The sequence below is a fragment of the Pelobates fuscus genome, chromosome 4 (assembly GCF_036172605.1).
Source record: "Pelobates fuscus isolate aPelFus1 chromosome 4, aPelFus1.pri, whole genome shotgun sequence".
NCBI lineage: Eukaryota > Metazoa > Chordata > Amphibia > Anura > Pelobatidae > Pelobates > Pelobates fuscus.
The window spans coordinates 30,541,701-30,553,519 of record NC_086320.1 but is presented as its reverse complement, the minus strand read 5'-3'; positions in this window follow the sequence as shown (position 1 = coordinate 30,553,519).

The following is an 11,819-nucleotide window of genomic DNA, read 5'->3' as shown; positions in this document are numbered from 1 at the left end:
CAACTTTGCTATAATGATTACAGCAAACGTAATTATTATTAGTATTATTAGTGACTTTATTGTCTCCTGTTTTTTTGTGTGTTTTAAGTTTTGTTGCAATTTCTTAAAACATCTCTCACACTATCTCCCATCAATCCGCTCCTGTATAAACTGCTAATGGTTATCAATGCTTACGTTTGGTGTGTGTCAAAGGTACACTCCAGAACACTAAAACAAGTAAGCTTGCTAAAAAGCTTTATGTGTGAAGAGTGTCCTATTTATTTCATTCTATAAAAAGTGTAGATTTCAATAGAAATTTACACTTTTATAAATTACACTGGTTACACCCCTTTGGCTTTTCAAGCAGACAACAGGTTCTGTTACTTCCTGATTTTGTTAGCTCAGTGGAGCTAAACTCCATTGTCCAGAGCACCTGCCTTGCAAAGATTTCTCATTGAGCTGCATTGGGAAGTCTGTGATTGGACAGCCACAGGAAGTCTGGGCAGGGTTAGAAGGGGTGGGTTGCCAAAGCAGCAGGTAAGAAATATGCAAGTATTGAAAGCTATTTTTTATATATAACTCCAATGACAAAATGCTAAATTAAATGCATGTAAGTTTTCATTTCAAATATATCTACTAAACAGTGATTTGTATTTATTTTGTATTTGGGCAGTGAAATGTGAAACCTTGTAGCAAGAATTGCACATTCCACGATCTATGTAAAAAAAATAGAATACAACTTTGGACCAAAATCTCCACGTCTACTTCTTATGGTATTTTTCACTATCAAAGTCAAAGTTGAAAGGAAATGTTACTTAAGATTTATGTGCACATTACTGAAATGTAACGGACAATCACAAATGTTATGCAATTTAACACAAACACTTCCTTGTTTAATTAAAGGAACATTATGGCATTAGTAACACAAATGTGTGCTATATTGCCCTAGTCACCATTTAGGTGAAAAGGTTTCCCTTTAATACTGACAGCCTCTAGAGGCAGACTGGCCCTACAATGGAAGCATTGCCATCTTTGTTGGGAAATATTTCACTAAGAAAAAGGATGTCCACCAACCTCTCCCTATTTTGATAAACATACCCCAGATGTAAACTTTGTGTGCTAGACACCTGAAGCAGTGCCCACCTCTGGAGTATCAATGTGTTTAAAATAAGAAGCGAGCTCTTCCTTCACGGTTTCTGTATGCTCTTTATTGTGCATGATACCCTCGTTAAGGCAGCATGTGCCGGTGTCTCCGTAAGGTAAGTGTTCTTTCAGATCTAGTGATATGGGGATGTGGTCTGACCATGAAATGAACCTGATATTTGTGGATTGGATGAATTGCAGTAGGTTTGGGGAGACTAAGAACCTATCAATTCCAGTGTACGTACGTAAGGAATGGAATGTGTAATCCTTTTCTCCCAAATGGGTGACCCGCCAAACATCATATTTTTATAAATTGGTAACACATTATTCATAGCAGTAACTTTGGCAGCTCAGGAGGCAGTGTATAGCGAACCCTCCCCCTCCACCTGGGGAGATGTGTATCTAAAATAAATTTGCAATGCCCTCCAATTATTATCTTCCTGTGAGGGGCATCTGTGATGCTCTGAAATAAGCAAGACCAAAATGTTACTTGATTATCAGGCGATCCATATACTGTATAGGGGCTATTAAAAAAAAAAAAAAAAATACTTTATAATAGCAACCCTCTGTTCCTATCTGCCACACTGCCACAAATCAAGATTGACATTCCTCTTTTCTTTTTCGTAAAGTGGGATTTTGTTTACAAAATATGCGTTTCCTGAAATAATGCTGCCATTTGTTCTTCCTTCAGGGCTAGGCATCTTTTGTAATTCTTTATTTTTGATGTGCATCGCAGAATTCACAGAGTAATCAAGACATTGCATAGTAAGACATGAGTGAATATTAACAAGATTACATTATGCCTGTCTGAGGTACTGCACCATTTTTTATAATTATGATAGGAGATAGCAGGGTATGGTGCCTAGCAAGGATGGATTATAATGAAAGTGAAAATGAATGTGGCACGGTGCATGGAAATGGTGACTAGTAGCTATAAACTTGTTCTATGTACTAGTGGGGGTTGCAGCGGAAGGTAACCTCAGCAGCGTACAAGGCATGAGGGGATTATCAGGCTATTATTGCCACTAGTGGGATTTAATTAGGCTACAGCACACATTGCATGTAATTAAGTTTACAGGCTACAACAAAGCAAAAGTAGTAGCACAAGTGTCGCTGTAGAGGTTGCGTTTAGCTCACTCAGCCGATGCCTTCAGGAGGTGAGGCACAGTCCCTGGGTAATTGGGTGCCAGAAGACTTGAGCAGGTTGCTCCACCGATCCCTAGCTGCATTCTGCGTGCCTCTGAGTGCCGCCGTGGTGCAGGTATAGTTGCAGGTGCGAGTGGGGGTGTCCCTCCAGCCCCAGGCTGTTGTATAGGTCGGTATTTCTGTGCCACTCACCCGGTGGCTTTGAGAGTCTTCCCCGTGTGGGGGTACCGGAGGGCCTGGTGTTCCGCATCTGCTTGTGGTGCGTGCGCCTCCGTTTGCGTTGGTGCTGCCTGTGGGTCTGCACCCTCTTGGCCTTCAGTCTGGGAGGGCCCTGGAGATTAGCAATAGGAGTATGCTGTGGTGCTATGCCCGAGGGTATCCCCTTTGCTCCACTCTGTTTGCGGTCCAGCACGCTTTTTGCCGGGAGTGCTTGGTGACCCATCCGCTCTGCCCGCGCCCGCCTCTGTAGTTTTTCCCAGAAACATTGGAATATATGTTCCAGGCATTGCATGTAGTCGGCTGCGGTATCATGATGGGGCCCTTGGCTTGTAGGTAGGCTCGGTATCTCGATCTTGGGAGCGCCTCGAGGGAGAGGTGTGTTGCTCAGCATGTAGGTCTGCGCCGGGCTGCTCGCTTTAGTTGCCGGGATATCCCTCACTGGCAGGGGGGGAGGGGATGGCTCATGATGACCCCCATTGTCATGGCCCGCGGTCGGCGGGGGGGGAGGTGGGGGCCAGGGGGGAGGACATTAGGTCCCCCCTTATTATAATTTAGGGCCCCCACCCCCTGCTCAGGGGTGGGGGCCAGGGGGAGGACATTAGGTCCCCCCTTATTAGTATTTAGGGCCCCCATCCGCCGCTCAGGGGTGGGGGCCAGGGGGAGGACATTAGGTCCTTATACCAATTTAGGGCCCCCACCCGCCGCTCAGGGGTGGGGGCCAGGGGGGAGGACATTAGGTCCCCCCCTTATTAGTATTTAGGGCCCCCACCCACCACTCAGGGGTGGGGGCCGGGGGGGAGGACAATAGGTCCTATTTCATTTATTTTTTTAAAACAGTGAGCAGCCTGTGGCTGCTCACTGTTTACTAGACATGCCCCTACTCGTGGTATAGCAAGTAGGGTCAAAATTTACTAATACTAAGTCATTTTTACTTAGTATTAGTACATTTGTCTGAAAGACCAATTTAGGTCTTTCAGCCTTTTGGTAGATAACTCCCTAATACCGTGGGAATTAGGGAGTTATCTACTAAGCGGCTGCAATAGAAGTGCCGAAGTCCCGAAATTGCGAAGTTCCGAAATGCCGAAGTTCCGAAGTGTCGAAGTGCCGAAGTTGCCGAAGTTCTGAAGTGCCGAAGTGCCGAAGTTCCGAAGTGCTGAAGTGCCGAAGTTCCGAAGTTGCCGAATTTCCAAAGTGTCGAACTGCCGAAGTGCCGAAGTGCCGAAGTTCCAAAGGTGCCGAAGTTCCGAAGTGTTGAAGTGCCGAATTGCCGAAGTCCCGAATTGCGAAAATTCAGAATTTCGGAATGCCGAACTGAACTGAAAATTTTCCCCATGCAGATGCCTAATTAAAAGCACATTAGCAGCACTTACCCACTCGCCGCTGCTGGCCCCACCTGCGTGACTGATATCTTCAATTTTGATTATCTCATCCAATCAAATGCTTTCCCATAGGAAAGCATTGGGAGGCTATTACGCAAGCTCGGCTTAACACAGTGCTGCGCCAATCAGCATCTCTACATTGTGATGCATTGATTGGATCAATGCACATCTATGGGGAACGTTCAGAGCCTCCGTGCAGAGCGTGAAGATACCGAACACCAGTGCTGCACGGCACTGACACTGAAAGCACCACTAGTGGCCGTCTGCAACTAGAAGTGTTACGAGGCAGCAACGCAAACACTGCCTTTTCTCTGAAAAGCCTGCAGGGACAGACTATAGACACCAGACCGACTATACTGTTCCTTTAAATCATGGTGTAATTGTCCATCTTTATTTCCTTCAGTTGAGCTATATTTGCAGGTTAACTGCATGCAGCATAGATCCCAACATTTCCAATGGACAAAGAGGGACACTTTAATTTTAGGGATGTGGCCAGGGGCGGGCTATTCGGAGAGATTTTAGGTGACTTACTATCAATTTGTGCAACTAAAATATAATTTAAAACACGAACAATGTATCTTATTTACACAGACTGATTTCTAAACACATTGTATTTTAGTTTAATGACACTTTAGTGGGAGTATTATTGCTGTGGATACACCAACAATATGGAGCTCCTAGAAAGAGGGACATTAGAGTTAAAAAGAGGGTCAGAGGGATTTGGGTTCTAAAGAGGGACACTTAGGAGGTATGTAGTATATATAAGTTAAATACACTTTTATTGCCTTAAGCATAGAGCTGGAAACAAACCTTTACTGAATATATGTGTAAAATATTTTACAGATAATTTATAATCTGTAAACCATGGCAAATATCTAAGTTACATGCCATATCTGCATGCTGATAGGTTGTAACATTTTAGAGACAGACAGGAGACAGTCATTAAGTGGGTTTTATCTAGCGGTAAATTCCATGTTACTATATTTAAACATACCTTACTGAGCATTCTGTAGGATCTGCGATCAGCGTGGATTGATGGCAGGCAGTGGTGCCAGTCATTGGCTCGCATGGTAATTGGTGAATTGTACTCCTATTTGGATTCTACATGACACAGGGATATACCACATCCACGTAAAGGGAGCAGGTTGACGAATATGCCAAATACATGGAATTTAAATAGGAGAGGTGAGCTGTAGATGTCACCAACAGCCACGAATTTCTTAACCAGATCTGAAAATATGAATCTAAACAGACAGTACATGTATATGGTTTTGGAGGTATCTTCTGGACAGCAATGTGGAATCAATATATCACATACCTCCCAAGTGTCCCTATTTAAAAGAGACAGTCCCTATACTGGGCCCAAATCTTTCTGTCCTTCTTTTATATCATAACGCCCTTTTTTCTAAGGGCTCCCTTTTTGTGTAAATAAGATACATTGCATAAATTGTTATTAGTAAGTCACCTAAAATTTTACGAAATAGCTCCCACCCCTGGTCACACTAATACATGGCAGAATCACGATATTGTTAGCTCCACCCCTTGGCTGTTCAGGACAGGAAATATTTCCGGGAATCATCAGTCGTTTTTCCTGTTCTCTTGGCTACGGATAAGGTTTCAGGTAAATTATACTACCTTTACATTTTTTTGCTTGTTCTTAGTTTACCTCTACTTACATTTCTCCCCAGAGAGTTCAGCCTCTCTCTTTTGGAAGCTCTAGGGCTCTATATTTTAACAAACCCTAGCGATACTCCTAGCCGCTGTAATCTTTAATGTAGCGGTACTATATGTGATATATACTCACCATTGAATAAATATCCGCTGTGATCCTATGGGTAGCGGAACTACAGGTGGTATATAATCACTGTGACAAATACACCCGCTGTGATCCTATGGGTAGCGGAACTACAGGTGGTATATAATCACTGTGACAAATACACCCGCTGTGATCCTATGGGTAGCGGAACTATAGGTGGTATATAATCACTGTGACAAATACACCCGCTGTGATCCTATGGGTAGCGGAACTACAGGTGGTATATAATCACTGTGACAAATACACCCGCTGTGATCCTATGGGTAGCGGAACTACAGGTGGTATATAATCACTGTGACAAATACACCCGCTGTGATCCTATGGGTAGCGGAACTATAGGTGGTATATAATCACTGTGACAGATACATCCGCTGTGATCCTATGGGTAGCGGAACTATAGGTGGTATATAATCACTGTGACAAATACACCCGCTGTGATCCTATGGGTAGCGGAACTACAGGTGGTATATAATCACTGTGACAAATACACCCGCTGTGATCCTATGGGTAGCGGAACTATAGGTGGTATATAATCACTGTGACAAATACACCCGCTGTGATCCTATGGGTAGCGGAACTACAGGTGGTATATAATCACTGTGACAAATACACCCGCTGTGATCCTATGGGTAGCGGAACTACAGGTGGTATATAATCACTGTGACAAATACATCCACTGTGATCCTATGGGTAGCGGAACTATAGGTGGTATATAATCACTGTGACAAATACACCCGCTGTGATCCTATGGGTAGCGGAACTATAGGTGGTATATAATCACTGTGACAAATACACCCGCTGTGATCCTATGGGTAGCGGAACTACAGGTGGTATATAATCACTGTGACAAATACACCCGCTGTGATCCTATGGGTAGCGGAACTATAGGTGGTATATAATCACTGTGACAAATACACCCGCTGTGATCCTATGGGTAGCGGAACTATAGGTGGTATATAATCACTGTGACAAATACACCCGCTGTGATCCTATGGGTAGCGGAACTATAGGTGGTATATAATCACTGTGACAAACACATCCGCTGTGATCCTATGGGTAGCGGAACTATAGGTGGTATATAATCACTGTGACAAATACACCCGCTGTGATCCTATGGGTAGCGGAACTATAGGTGGTATATAATCACTGTGACAAATACACCCGCTGTGATCCTATGGGTAGCGGAACTATAGGTGGTATATAATCACTGTGACAAATACACCCGCTGTGATCCTATGGGTAGCGGAACTATAGGTGGTATATAATCACTGTGACAAACACATCCGCTGTGATCCTATGGGTAGCGGAACTATAGGTGGTATATAATCACTGTGACAAATACACCCGCTGTGATCCTATGGGTAGCGGAACTATAGGTGGTATATAATCACTGTGACAGATACATCCGCTGTGATCCTATGGGTAGCGGAACTATAGGTGGTATATAATCACTGTGACAAATACACCCGCTGTGATCCTATGGGTAGCGGAACTACAGGTGGTATATAATCACTGTGACAAATACACCCGCTGTGATCCTATGGGTAGCGGAACTATAGGTGGTATATAATCACTGTGACAAATACACCCGCTGTGATCCTATGGGTAGCGGAACTACAGGTGGTATATAATCACTGTGACAAATACACCCGCTGTGATCCTATGGGTAGCGGAACTACAGGTGGTATATAATCACTGTGACAAATACATCCACTGTGATCCTATGGGTAGCGGAACTATAGGTGGTATATAATCACTGTGACAAATACACCCGCTGTGATCCTATGGGTAGCGGAACTATAGGTGGTATATAATCACTGTGACAAATACACCCGCTGTGATCCTATGGGTAGCGGAACTACAGGTGGTATATAATCACTGTGACAAATACACCCGCTGTGATCCTATGGGTAGCGGAACTATAGGTGGTATATAATCACTGTGACAAATACACCCGCTGTGATCCTATGGGTAGCGGAACTATAGGTGGTATATAATCACTGTGACAAATACACCCGCTGTGATCCTATGGGTAGCGGAACTATAGGTGGTATATAATCACTGTGACAAACACATCCGCTGTGATCCTATGGGTAGCGGAACTATAGGTGGTATATAATCACTGTGACAAATACACCCGCTGTGATCCTATGGGTAGCGGAACTATAGGTGGTATATAATCACTGTGACAAATACACCCGCTGTGATCCTATGGGTAGCGGAACTATAGGTGGTATATAATCACTGTGACAAATACACCCGCTGTGATCCTATGGGTAGCGGAACTATAGGTGGTATATAATCACTGTGACAAACACATCCGCTGTGATCCTATGGGTAGCGGAACTATAGGTGGTATATAATCACTGTGACAAACACATCCACTGTGATCCTATGGGTAGCGGAACTACAGGTGGTATATAATCACTGTGACAAATACATCCGCTGTGATCCTATGGGTAGCGGAACTATAGGTGGTATATAATCACTGTGACAAATACACCCGCTGTGATCCTATGGGTAGCGGAACTATAGGTGGTATATAATCACTGTGACAAACACATCCGCTGTGATCCTATGGGTAGCGGAACTATAGGTGGTATATAATCACTGTGACAGATACATCCGCTGTGATCCTATGGGTAGCGGAACTATAGGTGGTATATAATCACTGTGACAAATACACCCGCTGTGATCCTATGGGTAGCGGAACTATAGGTGGTATATAATCACTGTGACAAACACATCCGCTGTGATCCTATGGGTAGCGGAACTACAGGTGGTATATAATCACTGTGACAGATACATCCGCTGTGATCCTATGGGTAGCGGAACTATAGGTGGTATATAATCACTGTGACAGATACATCCGCTGTGATCCTATGGGTAGCGGAACTATAGGTGGTATATAATCACTGTGACAAATACACCCGCTGTGATCCTATGGGTAGCGGAACTATAGGTGGTATATAATCACTGTGACAAATACATCCGCTGTGATCCTATGGGTAGCGGAACTATAGGTGGTATATAATCACTGTGACAAATACACCCGCTGTGATCCTATGGGTAGCGGAACTATAGGTGGTATATAATCACTGTGACAAATACACCCACTGTGATCCTATGGGTAGCGGAACTATAGGTGGTATATAATCACTGTGACAAACACATCCGCTGTGATCCTATGGGTAGCGGAACTACAGGTGGTATATAATCACTGTGACAGATACATCCGCTGTGATCCTATGGGTAGCGGAACTATACGTGGTATATAATCACTGTGACAGATACATCCGCTGTGATCCTATGGGTAGCGGAACTATAGGTGGTATATAATCACTGTGACAAATACACCCGCTGTGATCCTATGGGTAGCGGAACTATAGGTGGTATATAATCACTGTGACAAATACATCCGCTGTGATCCTATGGGTAGCGGAACTATAGGTGGTATATAATCACTGTGACAAATACACCCACTGTGATCCTATGGGTAGCGGAACTATAGGTGGTATATAATCACTGTGACAAATACACCCACTGTGATCCTATGGGTAGCGGAACTATAGGTGGTATATAATCACTGTGACAAACACATCCGCTGTGATCCTATGGGTAGCGGAACTACAGGTGGTATATAATCACTGTGACAGATACATCCGCTGTGATCCTATGGGTAGCGGAACTATAGGTGGTATATAATCACTGTGACAGATACATCTGCTGTGATCCTATGGGTAGCGGAACTATAGGTGGTATATAATCACTGTGACAAATACATCCGCTGTGATCCTATGGGTAGCGGAACTATAGGTGGTATATAATCACTGTGACAAATACATCCGCTGTGATCCTATGGGTAGCGGAACTACAGGTGGTATATAATCACTGTGACAGATACATCCGCTGTGATCCTATGGGTAGCGGAACTATAGGTGGTATATAATCACTGTGACAAATACACCCGCTGTGATCCTATGGGTAGCGGAACTATAGGTGGTATATAATCACTGTGACAAATACACCCGCTGTGATCCTATGGGTAGCGGAACTATAGGTGGTATATAATCACTGTGACAAATACACCCGCTGTGATCCTATGGGTAGCGGAACTATAGGTGGTATATAATCACTGTGACAAATACACCCGCTGTGATCCTATGGGTAGCGGAACTACAGGTGGTATATAATCACTGTGACAGATACATCCGCTGTGATCCTATGGGTAGCGGAACTATAGGTGGTATATAATCACTGTGACAAATACACCCACTGTGATCCTATGGGTAGCGGAACTATAGGTGGTATATAATCACTGTGACAAATACATCCGCTGTGATCCTATGGGTAGCGGAACTATAGGTGGTATATAATCACTGTGACAAATACATCCGCTGTGATCCTATGGGTAGCGGAACTATAGGTGGTATATAATCACTGTGACAAATACATCCGCTGTGATCCTATGGGTAGCGGAACTACAGGTGGTATATAATCACTGTGACAGATACATCCGCTGTGATCCTATGGGTAGCGGAACTATAGGTGGTATATAATCACTGTGACAAATACACCCGCTGTGATCCTATGGGTAGCGGAACTATAGGTGGTATATAATCACTGTGACAAATACACCCGCTGTGATCCTATGGGTAGCGGAACTACAGGTGGTATATAATCACTGTGACAAATACATCCGCTGTGATCCTATGGGTAGCGGAACTACAGGTGGTATATAATCACTGTGACAGATACATCCGCTGTGATCCTATGGGTAGCGGAACTATAGGTGGTATATAATCACTGTGACAGATACATCCGCTGTGATCCTATGGGTAGCGGAACTATAGGTGGTATATAATCACTGTGACAAATACACCCACTGTGATCCTATGGGTAGCGGAACTATAGGTGGTATATAATCACTGTGACAAACACATCCGCTGTGATCCTATGGGTAGCGGAACTACAGGTGGTATATAATCACTGTGACAGATACATCCGCTGTGATCCTATGGGTAGCGGAACTACAGGTGGTATATAATCACTGTGACAGATACATCCGCTGTGATCCTATGGGTAGCGGAACTATAGGTGGTATATAATCACTGTGACAAATACATCCGCTGTGATCCTATGGGTAGCGGAACTATAGGTGGTATATAATCACTGTGACAAATACATCCGCTGTGATCCTATGGGTAGCGGAACTACAGGTGGTATATAATCACTGTGACAGATACATCCGCTGTGATCCTATGGGTAGCGGAACTATAGGTGGTATATAATCACTGTGACAAATACACCCGCTGTGATCCTATGGGTAGCGGAACTATAGGTGGTATATAATCACTGTGACAAATACACCCGCTGTGATCCTATGGGTAGCGGAACTATAGGTGGTATATAATCACTGTGACAAATACACCCGCTGTGATCCTATGGGTAGCGGAACTATAGGTGGTATATAATCACTGTGACAAATACACCCGCTGTGATCCTATGGGTAGCGGAACTACAGGTGGTATATAATCACTGTGACAGATACATCCGCTGTGATCCTATGGGTAGCGGAACTATAGGTGGTATATAATCACTGTGACAAATACACCCACTGTGATCCTATGGGTAGCGGAACTATAGGTGGTATATAATCACTGTGACAAATACATCCGCTGTGATCCTATGGGTAGCGGAACTCTAGGTGGTATATAATCACTGTGACAAATACATCCGCTGTGATCCTATGGGTAGCGGAACTATAGGTGGTATATAATCACTGTGACAAATACATCCGCTGTGATCCTATGGGTAGCGGAACTACAGGTGGTATATAATCACTGTGACAGATACATCCACTGTGATCCTATGGGTAGCGGAACTATAGGTGGTATATAATCACTGTGACAAATACACCCGCTGTGATCCTATGGGTAGCGGAACTACAGGTGGTATATAATCACTGTGACAAATACATCCGCTGTGATCCTATGGGTAGCGGAACTACAGGTGGTATATAATCACTGTGACAAATACATCCGCTGTGATCCTATGGGTAGCGGAACTATAGGTGGTATATAATCACTGTGACAGATACATCCGCTGTGATCCTATGGGTAGCGGAACTACAGGTG